Source organism: Prionailurus viverrinus, chromosome B3 (genome assembly GCF_022837055.1).
Source record: "Prionailurus viverrinus isolate Anna chromosome B3, UM_Priviv_1.0, whole genome shotgun sequence".
Taxonomy (NCBI): Eukaryota; Metazoa; Chordata; class Mammalia; order Carnivora; family Felidae; genus Prionailurus; species Prionailurus viverrinus.
Window position 1 is genome coordinate 125702486 of NC_062566.1, and position 13177 is coordinate 125715662.

General features: G+C 33.1%; 1 long non-coding RNA gene across 1 annotated transcript in view; it reads left to right on the forward strand.

The window, feature by feature from the left end:
* The window catches only part of LOC125168441 (uncharacterized), a 94365-nt gene that overhangs the window by 50742 nt on the left and 30446 nt on the right, over positions 1-13177 (forward strand). The window lies entirely within an intron of this gene.

The window sequence follows — 13177 nt, forward strand, 5'->3', positions numbered from 1 at the left end:
TAAAAACACATGACTAAGTGGAGCTTATTCCAGAAATACTAGTGTATATCAACACTAGGAAAGCTTTTAATAAAACAATAAAATGGCAAGGAACAAAAGGCAATAATCATTGTTTGTGAAAAAATCAGTCTTTAAATAGGAATAGATGGATATCTGTTAACGTGACAAAAATACCTCTTTCTCAAACACAAAATCTAGAACACGCTTAATGGAGAAAAAACTTGATCATATCCCACTAAAGCCAGGAACAAGAAGTGGCCACACAGACCACTAGTATTAAACATTGATGGCATATGTATTAGACAGGGGGAAAAGTGCATAAAAATTGAGAAGAAAGAGGTAAAACTATCTGTTTGCAAACAATATAATTGAATGATAAGATAATTTGAGAAGCAGGATATAAGATTACTATATAGAAACAAATAGAACCTATTTATTAAAAGCTAGTATGAAGATATGATAAAGAAATCCATTTATAATAGCAATAAATAATTTTACAACAAAGTATCTGGCAATAAACTTAATATGTAAGAATTGTCTTATACAAATACTGTACTGAAGAGGAAATAACAAGAAAAAACATAAAAGAGGGGCGCCTGGGTGGCTCAGTCGGCTAAGCGTCTGACTTTGGCTCAGGTCATGAGTTCAAGCCCCACGACAGGCTCTGTACTGACAGTTCAGAGACTGGAACCTGCTTCAGATTCTGTGTCTCCCTCTCTCTTTCTGCTCCACCCCTCTCACTTTGTCCGTCTCTTTCAAAAATAAATAAACATTAAATAAAAAGAACTTGAGGGGCACCTTGGTGGTTCAGGCCACTGAGCATCCAACTCTTGATTTCGGCTCTGATCCTAATCCCTGGGTCATGGGATTGAGGCCCACGTTGGAATCTGGGCTGAATGCAGAGCTGCTTAAGATTTTCTCTCCCTCTTGTGCTCATGCTTACTCGTGCTCTCCCTCTCTCTCTTTCTCTCTCAGAAAAAAAGAAAAAGAAAAAAACAACTTGAATAAATGGAAAGACATTCTTGTTTTAAAAGACTCAGAATCATAAAAATGTCAATGTACTTTGTAACTATAATGGGATCTAAGTAAAAACACTATCTTTGTTATTTGGAGAAACCAGTTCTGAAAATCAAATAGAAAAATTACAAGACTGGAATTCTGGTTTCTGCTTCAGTATGTAAGCAACTTGGAACTTGTTATTGCTGTTCTTATAAAAAAGGAAAAAAAAAACCTGTCCAAAATGAAAATCGAAGGCTTGCTACTCAGAAATCTGAACAGCCTGGTGAATCCAGAGTGTCACGGCTGAGATCTGCATACCTGGAGCAGAAGCCTCCAGGGCGATAAATTGGTAGGAAAACTCAAAATGTCACTTTGATAAATTTCTAGAAGTTGAAAATGGACCAGTGTGAGAGTGAGAAATTTCTCATGGCTACTGTCTTAGGAGGACCCCTACACTTTCAAAACCTTTTCTTTCTGAAATCCAACCAGGTTCTCATGGGGACGATCTGAAAACCATCCTCTCAGATGTTTCCCTGTTGCTAGTAGGGATGTGGGAAGAGGAAAACTTCCGGCATATCCAGAATCTTCTCCATAACAAAAGCATGCAACCCAGGAGAACATAATTCATCAGGGCTCTCTCCAAGAGCCATGCACAAAGGGCATTCCTGTCCTTCGTCCTGCTTAATCTCCCGTCTCCCAAAGGAGAAGAGGAGATGTTTTATAAGCAAAACACTTGTGGACGTAGTAGGTCAGAGACCCAGGTCTGTCAAGGTTGGGATTAATCATAAGATGCTAGATAGAATGCTTCCCCTCCATCATATCTTACCACTATGCCATCTAGTCTCCAGTATAGTAGTAGACTACACCTGACTGAGTGGCTTAAATAAAGAAAAATGTTTTCTCACAGTTCTGGAGGCTGGGTTTTCCAAGATGCAGTTGCTGGCCAATTTGGTTTTTGGTAACTCTTCCCGGCTTTAGATGGTTGCCTTCTTGCTGTGTACTCACATGACAGAAAGAGGGTGAGCTCTCTCATGTCTTTTCTTTTAAAGACAGTAGTCTTATTAGATTAGGGCTCCATCCTTATGACCTCACTTAGCCTTAATTACTTCCTTACTCTAAACAAGGTCGCATTAGGTCAGTGAGCATATGAATCTAGGGGGACGCAATCCAGTCTACAGCAGTACAGAAGTTCAAAGGCAAGAGGGGAGACGACAGCAAAGGCGGTGGGGGAATCTAAATCCTCTGATATCTATAACTATAGCAAATGTCAAACAAAGCCCAACTTCTGGCCAGATACACATAAATCCTTACACTAGAAGATTATGTACCTCAACTTCTAGGACCTGATACAATATATTCAGCTAAAAACATTACAAGATACGAAAAGTACAGAACAATATTCCTTCTGAATATTGATTCAGAGTTCCTCAACAACATATTGGCAACTTAGATTCAACAACGTAGAACAAGAATTATAGACCATTGCCAGCTATTCCACATATTCAAGAATGGTTCAACATTTAAAAATCAATTAATGTAATGCATCAAGAAAATTCATATGATTATATCAGAATTGCCAAAAAGCATTTGAAAAATCCAAATATTTTCATGATTAAAAACTCTCAGCAAATTAGGAATGAGGGGACTTTCCAGACCCTAATAATAAACATTTATTAAAATTAGTAGCCCACTTTGTATTTATTTAATGGCTAGAGACTGAGCACTTTTCCCTTAAGATTAAGAATAAGGATGTCCTTTCTCACCATTTCTATTTTACACTGTACTAGAAGTCTAGATAATGCAAAAAGACAGGGAAACAATGCATGTTGAAAAGAAAAAACAAGCTCTATTTTTTTCAAGATGAAATCATTATCTATGTAAGAAAGTTCAAAGAATCAAAAAAAAAAATTCCTGGAACTGAATGACTGTAGAGAGATAGTACGCCAACAGTGAACAACTAGCATCTAAAGAATAAATAGGAACTAAAGAATTAAATATTTAGATATAAATCTAATACACACACACACACACACACACATATATATACATATATATATACACACACACATATATATATATGCTCTATAAATGGAAAACTACAAAACATTGATGAAAAATTTTTAAATGATTTAAATAAATAGAGACATAATCAGTGTTTATGGATTGTAATGTTCAATAATTGTTAAGATGTGGATTCTTCTCAACCCAATGTGATATATAGATTCCACAAAATCCCAATTAAAATCCAGCAAGCTATTTTGTGGGACAAACACGTTCTAAAGTGTATTTGGACATCAAAAATCAAGAATATCCTATCAACTACTGAAGAAAAAAACAAAGTTTAAGGACTTACACTAGCAGATTGCAAATATTTTTTTTTAAGTTTATTTATTTTTGAGACATACAGAGACAACATGAGCAGGGGAGGGGCAGAGAGTGAGGGAGAGAGAATTCCAAGCAGGCTCAGCACTGTCAGCACAGAGCCCCATGCAGGCTAGAACTCAAGAAACCATAAGATCATGACCTGAGCAGAAACCAAGAATTTGAGGCTTAACCGACTGAGCCACCCAGACGCCCTGAATATTTCAAATCTTATTATAAAACCACTGTAACAAGATATAATAGTGCTGGTGAAAGAAAAGCTATATAGATCAACGTGACAGAATGGACAGCCCAGAAATAGACGCAAAAATAGTCAACTGATATTTAACAAAGGAGTAATGGCAATTCAATAGGAAAATGATATCAAATATGCTTAGAACAATTGAACATCCAAATGCAAAAAAAATAAATCTATAAAATTAATCATATACTATATATATTAATCTGATATAAAGAATTAATATATAATTAATTATATTATATTAATATATTATTATATAATTAATATATATTAATTATCATATAATTGATATATAATTAATTAATTATATTAATATATTATTAATCATATAATTAATATAATTAATTATACTAATTCTTTATACCTTTCATAATAATTAACTCACAATGGACCATTGGCATAACTAAAATCAAACTGTAGAACTTCTAGAAAAAAAAATAATGAGGAGAAATTGTACATGACCTTTTCTTTGGTAATGGTATTTGGTATTAAATGCATCAATAGGACTATCCATGAAGGAAAAACAATGGTAAGTTGAACTTAACTAAAAGTTAAATATCTGCATTATAAGTCATTGGTAAGAGAATGAAAAGACATGCTGCAGGTTCTGAGGAAATATATAGCTCATAAGGAAATTGTACCTAAAATATATAAATAATCCTAAAAACTCAGCAATATGAAAATGAACCACCCAATTAAAAACTGGGCCTAAAATCTGAATGGATACTCTATCAAAGTAAATATGCTAATGGCAAATAAACTTATAAAAATGCTCAATATCAATTGTTGTTTAGGATTTGCAAATTGAAACAAGATACAATGGCATACCTATTAAGATAACTAAAATACTAAATAAATGAATAAATAAATAAATAAATAAATAAATAAATAAATAAAGGACAATATCAATTGTTGGAAATGAGATGAAATAACAAGAACTCTCATTCTATTTTGGTATGAAATCAAAATTGTACACCGATGTTGGAAGACAATCTAGCAATTTCTTATAAAACTAAATACAGTCTCACTGTATGATTCAGCAGTTATGCTCATTTGATGTACCCAACTGATTTGAAAACATATCTCCACACAAAAATCTATACATGAAAGTTTATAACAGCTTTATTTATTATGACCAAAAAATTGGAAGGAACCACAATGTCTTTCAATAGGTGAATGGATAAACTAACTGTGAAACATCCATATAATAGAATATTATTCAGCAATAAAAAGAAATGGTCTATCAAGCCATAAAAGGATATAGATGGATTTTAAATGCATATTACTGAGTGAAAGAAGTCAGTCTGAGAAAGGTATATACTGTATGATCCCAATTATATGATCTCCTGGAAAAAGCAATAATGTATAGGGTTTGATGGGTTGGAAGGGAAGTTTGAATAAGTGAAGTAGGGGAATATTTGAGGAGTGAAACTATTCTGTGTGATACTATATGGTGAATACAAAATATTAAGAATTTGTCAAAATCCAGGAAACTTTACGCAACAGTGTACATGTTAAGGTGTACAAATTAAAACAAATGTATTTAAAAATTAGAGGGATTTTATTGATTAAACACAGAATGCAACAAAAGATTCTAAATGCACTGCAAATGAGTGAAAGGAGTTCGCTGAAAAGGATGAGGGAATAACATGCTAAATTGGAAAGTGGAATCTGTAAGTCTCATGGCAAAAGGGACTGGGCATAGTAGCAAAGTCTAGTCGATACGACACATTTGTTTTATACAAGAGAGCGTGACTCCCCACTCCTTAAATTTGGGCTTCCCATGGTGTTTTCTTCCAAAAATTATAGTATAAAGTGAATACCTTTACAGGAGAGAAACCTAAAAAATACTACCTGAAGCCAGGTGATCAAGGTTAACATCAACAGTGGTTAATTATGCTAATAGTATGTACTCGATATCATATGATGAAGAGAATTCTACTTTATCTCTTTGTTCTCCCTCCATAAAACATATTACCCCAGTCTAATAATCAGACAAACATTAGACTAATCCTGACTGAGGGACATAGATACTAAAATAGCCTCAAAACAGTCAAGGCCATCAAAAACAAGAAAAGTATAAAAACCACTCACCACCAAGAGGAAATTAGGGAGACATGACTAATAATTATAATATGATATCCTAAATGGGGTCCTGGAAAAGAAAAATAGGGGAAACAGGAAATCTAAATAAAGTATAGACTTTAGTAATAATAATAATGGATCACTATAGGTTCATTAATTGTGAGAAATGTTTCACAGTAATGTGAGGATGTGAATAACAGTAGAAATTGGTTATAGGCCATATGGGAACTTTCTTTACCTACTTTCCAATGATTTCATAAATCTCAAGCTCCATTAAGATTAAAAAAAAAGATTATCAAATTAAAAAATAAATAACTGAATATCCAGGCAATTTGATGATGCCCTGTGCCCAATATGATATTAAAATATATGAAAAAATTTTCATTATTAAAATAATTTTTCTTTTCCGTGTTAGTAGAACAATTAAACAAAGCAAGAAAGCCTAAAATTGATAATATCGAACAATATAGAATATTAAAAAGGAGAACTCAGAAATCATTGATGAAAGGCAGAACTCAGTAACATTTAAAGTTGCCTGGCAGCCATGTGGAAAAAAAAAAAAAAGGAAGTTAGATTTGTGTTGTACAATGTGCAGTGTAAATTCCCAAATGGATCAAATATTTAAACGTATAAATGAAATCATACAAATATCAGGAAAAACATGAAAATTAACTTATATATGTGTATATATATATATATATATATATATATATATATATAGTCTTTCTAGTTCTCAAAACTTGGTCATAAAAGGGACGCCTGGGTGGCTCAGTCGGTTAAGTGTCCGACTTCAGCTCATGTCGTGATCTCCTGGTCCATGGGTTTGAGCCCCGTGTCCGGCTCCGTGCTGACAGCTCAGAGCCTGAAGCCTGCTTTGGATTCTGTGTCTCCCTCTCTCTCTGTCCCCCGCCCCCCACTCCTCTCTTAAAAGTAAATAAACATTTAGAAAAATTAAAAAGAAAACTTGATCATGAAAGATACGGTCAATAATCTTTTTCTACATAAAGTAAAAAATCTAATACTTGGCAAATACAGCTAATGTATACATAATCAAAAAAATGAGAAGGGGTAATAATATTTGCAATTTGTTAAAAACTCCCTAATACATAAGAAGTATTTAGAAATTGTTAAGAAAAATACTACGTACTAAATAGAAAAAATGGGAAAAAGTATAGCGTTCACAGAATGGTGAACTCAAAAGACTTTTAACCATATTTAAATATCATCAGGTTCTTTCATTATAAAAAGAGCACTAAGAACATTTTCGACATCAGACTGGCAAAGTCCAAGAATTAAAAATCAATTTGTTAGTGAAATTATGAGGAAATAAGCATCCTTATGTATTACTGTGGGGAAGATTAATGTATACAGTCCCCATGCAGTGCAGCTTATCAGTATCATATTTACAAATGCATATACTCTATTGACCAAGCAAACCACTTATGGGAATTTGTGATACAGATTTATTCACCCAAATAGGAATGTAAATGTTTTTACAGGGGAATTATCATAACCTTGTTTGTAAGAGCAAAAAATTTTTGAAAAAAAATATCCCTTAATAGCAATTCAGTTAAATAAATCTATGTAATGGAATATTAGGCTATTATAAAGAATGAGAAGTCATATCTATAATAATATGAAATAAGTACAATTATCTTGATTGATAAGTGAGAAAGTACAAAATAAGAATTTCGCCATGTTGAGGAGTTTATAGTCAAATATCCTTATATAGGCTTAAATAAACTGTAAGATGTAAATAAGAAATGAGTATTCACCTAAGGGAAGAATTGATGGGAATAAATAGGAACTGAAATATAAATGTGCATGCCTATGTGTGTGTGTGTGTGTGTGTGTGTGTGCACATTTAGATATATAGATAATTTTTTTTAATGTAAATGTGTATCTGTTTTTAAAGTTATTTGACATATTTTGGTATTTTTACCAATTATATCAAAAAGACTGAAATAGTTGCGTATTTAAGCACAATCTACGTCTTGTCAATATCAAAAGAAAACATGAGTTAATATTTAAATCACAAATATTAACAGTGTAATAAAGCAAAACAATTTATAAAATTTCCCAGGGGATTTCACCTTAGAACTACAGTTAAGGTCAAGTTGTTTTTCTTGATGGAAAACATATCACAAGATTGCCTTTCTGATCTCCTCCTAAATAAATAAATGTCTTACATTTTCATTTGCAATGTTATTTTTTATTAATTTAGGATGAATCTTTACTCTTTCTGCTCCAATGAAAATATTTGCTAGTACTAAATGAATGATGCTTTATGATTGAAGAAAATTTCCACAGGATACAAACTGAGTTTAGTGACCTTTCATAAAAAAATATATATATATATATATGTGTGTGTGTGTGTGTGTGTGTGTGTGTGTGTGTGTGTGTGTGTATTGGATTTAAATTCAAATTTCTAAATTTAATTTTTTACTTAAAACTTGTCAAATGTCTTAATTATATGACTGCAGCAAGTCACTTTGATTTCAACTTCTCTCAATAGGTTGTGGCAAAGATCAGATGACATTATGTGTGGACAAGCACTTTGTAAATTTTAAGGCACCAGATAACTGTAAATTATTATTCTGACAGTCATTTGCTAGATTGTATGCTAGGATTCTCAAAACAATGAATGGTCTTTCTTTTAAAAAGTCACCTTTTGTTTATTAGGACAGGAATTAATAACAACTTTAGCCTTGATGTTAGTTGTTATCACTAGATGTCACTGACACATCTGAGGAATAATCACATAAAAAAATGACAAAATGTGTGGGAGGAATAATAAGCATTGAGGGCAGGACCATGGAAAAAGGCAATAAAAACTAAAAATGAAGAGAGAAGGGAAAAAGGCGTATGGTGACAAGAATCTATACTTTCAGTGCTTCAGAGTTGCCCCAATAGATTTCCAAGTGAGGATGTTATTTTTTAAAGTCATTTAAATATTTGTTTATTGTAGTTATATAGATCTTCATAGTAACTTTCCAAAGTTTGGAAGAAAAATGCGAAAATTAATGAACTTTAAAGCTTCTTCGGAGATACACGCAATGCTATTAGTAATAACAGCAATAGTTGCTGGTTGTATCCTAATGAGTTGATTTAGCTGCTTTTTCCGGTAACGCTATCTTCCAAGATTACAAAATGATAGTTGAAGCTCGCATGATATTTGTACCTTACTATTTAATGGTTTCTTTTGTGCATAATATATTGATCTGACTCTATGGTTGCTGGTGTATCATTTCTACTTCCTTACTTCTTTATGTGCTAGATAGATATTTTTTCTAAATTTAAGATCCAGTTTCTTTGAATTTGTCCCAGTCTCTGAACTGTGGGCTGTCTTCTTAGGGATTAGTTGTTTCAGAACATGAATAAAGGCATTGTAACTGTAGGAGTTTTTCTCAGGGTAGATAAGACCTTTACAGGTTTGGGAATTACAATGATAAATTCTTAGTATACATGATGTTATCACATTCCAGAAGAAAGAGAACAAGAGTTGATAAATCATTACTTCCCTCAGCTGATTCACAACATTTTCACTAGTTTGGATTTATTCCAAATTGATCTTTGCATACTTTTCATCAACTCAAGTAGACAAGTTCATGGTAAACAGAGAGAAGCAAGAGATCCTGAAGATGAAAGGGTTTCTGCATGTCTGGCCTAACCTTGGGCAATGTCACTCTTAACAACAACAGATTGTGTTACTCCCTCTGAAGTCCTCTTTGTTGATGTTATAAATGACTAAAAATTGGGATTTTTAGCGAAAGTGCTGACAAAGACTATACTAGATCATCTCACAAGATGGCATTAACTTGCATTACTGGCAACTGTAAAGGCAGGGTATTCTCGCTGCCTCCTAATTACATGGCATCTCCTATAATCCCGTATCCCAGAACATTTCAAACACATGTGGGAAGAAAACATAGAAGTTAGCATATAGTAAACGGTAAGAGCTTACCATATCAGCAAGAGCCACTGTTTTCTTTTTTTCCTGTATACAATAAAACATGCAATCTTCTTTATATTTCAAAAACACAAAAATCAAGAAGGAAGAATTTTAAACTAAGGAGTCAGAAAGAAAAAAGTCAACTGGCCCAGAAAAACTCTCTAGAAGCTTGGGCAGGCAGTTTTCGGCTGGGAGTTAATTAGCATCGAAAGAGGACAGCTGGGAACTGAGTGAGCAGAGCCTGGATAGGCCTCTTTCTCAGGCAGTGGTCATGTTTAGGAAGGTCCTTCAGTGATTGGGGCCCATTGACAGTTGTCAGATGTCAGTCATAGTGGATGCCTTACTGATACTTATCAGTACTCAGAGAGAGTTTATGGGCTATAATGATATAAATATGGTTTTTATATATATATATATATATATATATATATATATATATACACACACACACATATATATGTATATATGTGTATATATATATAACTCTAATTTCCATATCCCTAGGTAAATATTTTTTTTCAACTCTATATCCCTATTTATACTACAGGGGTCGTTCTAGTACTGACAGTAGTGATTGTCAGTCTTTCCCATGATAAAACTAGCACTTGAGTCTGGCAAACTCTTCAATATGAGTTATCTGATCCACTGAGGATTTAATGATTACTTCCTTTAAAATCGCAATGAATTTGATTCAGAAACTAATATATATATATATATATATATATATATATATGTTCCTATATAACATATATATATATATATGCCGCATTATGTGAGAGACATCATGCTTAAAGCTTTGTAAAATTTTATTCATTTACATAATAGTTCTGAATTTAAGTGTTTGCATTAGTATTTTATGCGTACAGGAAACAAGGTTCAGAGAAGAAAAATAACTTATCCAAGTCACATAACATGTAAGTAATAAAGTGAATTTGAATCCACCTTATTGTTAACTTTCCATCTGAGCAAGCAAATAATTTGTCCAAGGTTAAGCAGTAAGCATTAAAATGAAGTTTCAAATACAGGATTTCAGATTCTGTATCACTTGCATTTTCCATAGCACTGCACTTTAGACTTTTTCCAGAAGTTCCTCAGCATTTTTTATGAGGAGAAACTATTTTTCAATTTCTAAAGCCTTGAAGTTCTGAGTGAGGTATACTTCTTGCCAATATGGATATTTGTGATGAGTCTCAGAAATGGGAATTTGGCAACATTAATCAGCTTGAAGGTCTACCCAATATAACATTTGGATCTCCTTTTAAGATTTCTATTGTTTGGTTAAGAATTTTTGTCATATGTATTCTCATGTACATTAAAATGACTTACATATATATATATATATATATATATATAATCTGTCTGTTATCTCTCTATCTTTTTACCTCTAATCAATTTAAATCTATTGGGTTGACATAGGATAAAAATGTAATTACAATCACATTTCTTCTATTCTTATTAAAGTAAATGTTACAAAGAAGTATTTATATATTATCTGCTATAGCACATGGTTCTTTTCCCCAAAACTAAAGCTCAAATTGGTCATATAAAATATTTTGTAGCTCGTCTGTAAAAGTGAGATGCAGATTGAAATTTCTAAGCTTGAAAGTCAAGCTGTATTTTGCTGGGGGAAAAAAAAAGTTTTAAGAAAGATTGGAGGATATCAGAAGGTCTCAACCATAGGAGATAAGCAGCAGTTATGATTTGTAAAGGAAAGTAAAAATAATCAAAATCATAGTGACAGTAGAATGGACAAAGTGTTATCAAGAGATGGAATTTAAGTGTTATCCTGAAAATTCCATGAAGATACTGCTCCAGTGTGCAGCTACGACAAAGGATCAAGTAAAGGAAGCTTAAGATATGGGGGAAGAAATACCTACCTACAACAGCATATAGATTTGGAATTCAGAAAGAATACAGTCGAAAAAAAGACCTGCATGGTGATTCAAAAATCACTTACATAAGCACAAAATGGTTGTAAGAGACATAAAAATAAGCTCGCATAAGAATTTTGAGAAAAGCACCAATGAATAATGACCTCAATCAGAGCCTACACATCTAACATCACCAGAAGTCAAACGAACATTGGACGTTTAGGTTGCATGAGTCAAGAAATCATTTCTGTGGCTGGCAACTTAAGGAGTCATGCCTAAGATGGCAGTTCAGAAAATAAAACAATCCTTATACTTAAAACCTGTTTGAACCACTAATCTAAATAGAAGACATAAAAACTTACATTCGTGTATTTGCAGTAATGATGGAAAAGAAAAGATGGTTTCTTGGAGTTCACAACAGGGGAATCCAAGATCTTTTCTAACTTAAGTGATTTTATAGTGTGATTACATCTGGAATATAAAGCGCAAGATTATTTGGCATGGGGAAGGATTAGTAGCCCAAGAAGAAGACACTGTATCCTTATGTAAAGCCCGGAAGAGTCCCAATATAGAATTCAGTGCATAGTTTATATCAATGCCTGAAGAAAATGCAAGATAATTATTAATGCCGATAATCAAATAAAATGTAAAGAGAAAAACTGTAAGAAAACATATGAACTAGGTAGTGATGAAGCCATTTCCAGTGGTCTTTCCCGTGATAATATCTCCCTCCTCTGAATTCCTATACCAGTTATCATCTCTATCAGTGTTTACTGTTAACTGATCACGGCACAGTGCTGTCTCTCTCATAGTATGCCATACTTTCATTCTTTCTTATTAGATTGCAATCTTTATAAGAGTAGTATAAAAAAGGAAACTTTGGGAGGTGACAAAAACTCATTATTTTGATATCAGTGATGGTTTCATGGCTGTATGTGTATGTCAAATTAATCGAATGGTATAGTTTCAGTACGTGCAGTTTGTTGAACTTCAGTTATTCATGAAAATATTTTTTAAATGTACACTTGACCTTAATACCAGGATAAGAACCAGGGGAGAGGGAAATAATGGAGACTGGAACTGAGCTAGAGAAAAATTACAGCTTTAGAGGTCACTTTTTTGAAAAAGGATGATCAATAAATAGTCCCCAACACAAAGTACAATATATTGTGGGTTCCAGAATGAACATGAGGTTCATGGTGACAGAAGTCTATAGGCAGTAGTGATTTTTGTGGTCCGGTAAGTCGAAGCTTCCTGTTTCAGAAATCTCTCCTGGAGTTGATTCATGGACTGGTGTATGGTAAAGATAAGGGGTCTTGTCTCAATCCTTTAAGCTTTCTGATATTTACAGGGAAAGCAGAAGAAAATGGTAAAACAAAGAAGATTGAAAAGAAGTAGCTCATGAAGTAAGAGAAAAACCAGAGTGTAGAGTTTGGGAAATCAGGTGGAAAATTAGCGTGTATTTTATGAAGCAGAAAGTGGATACTGACACTGGTGACAGATAGACTAAAACCAAGGCAGGGTTGGAACTCATCCCTGCCATACTGAATATAACAGTAAGATTGATTCTAAATCCTACCTGCTGGTGAAGATAAGATTTGATAATCCACTGCCAGTCTTTATTGTGGTTGGCTCAATAATTGGATG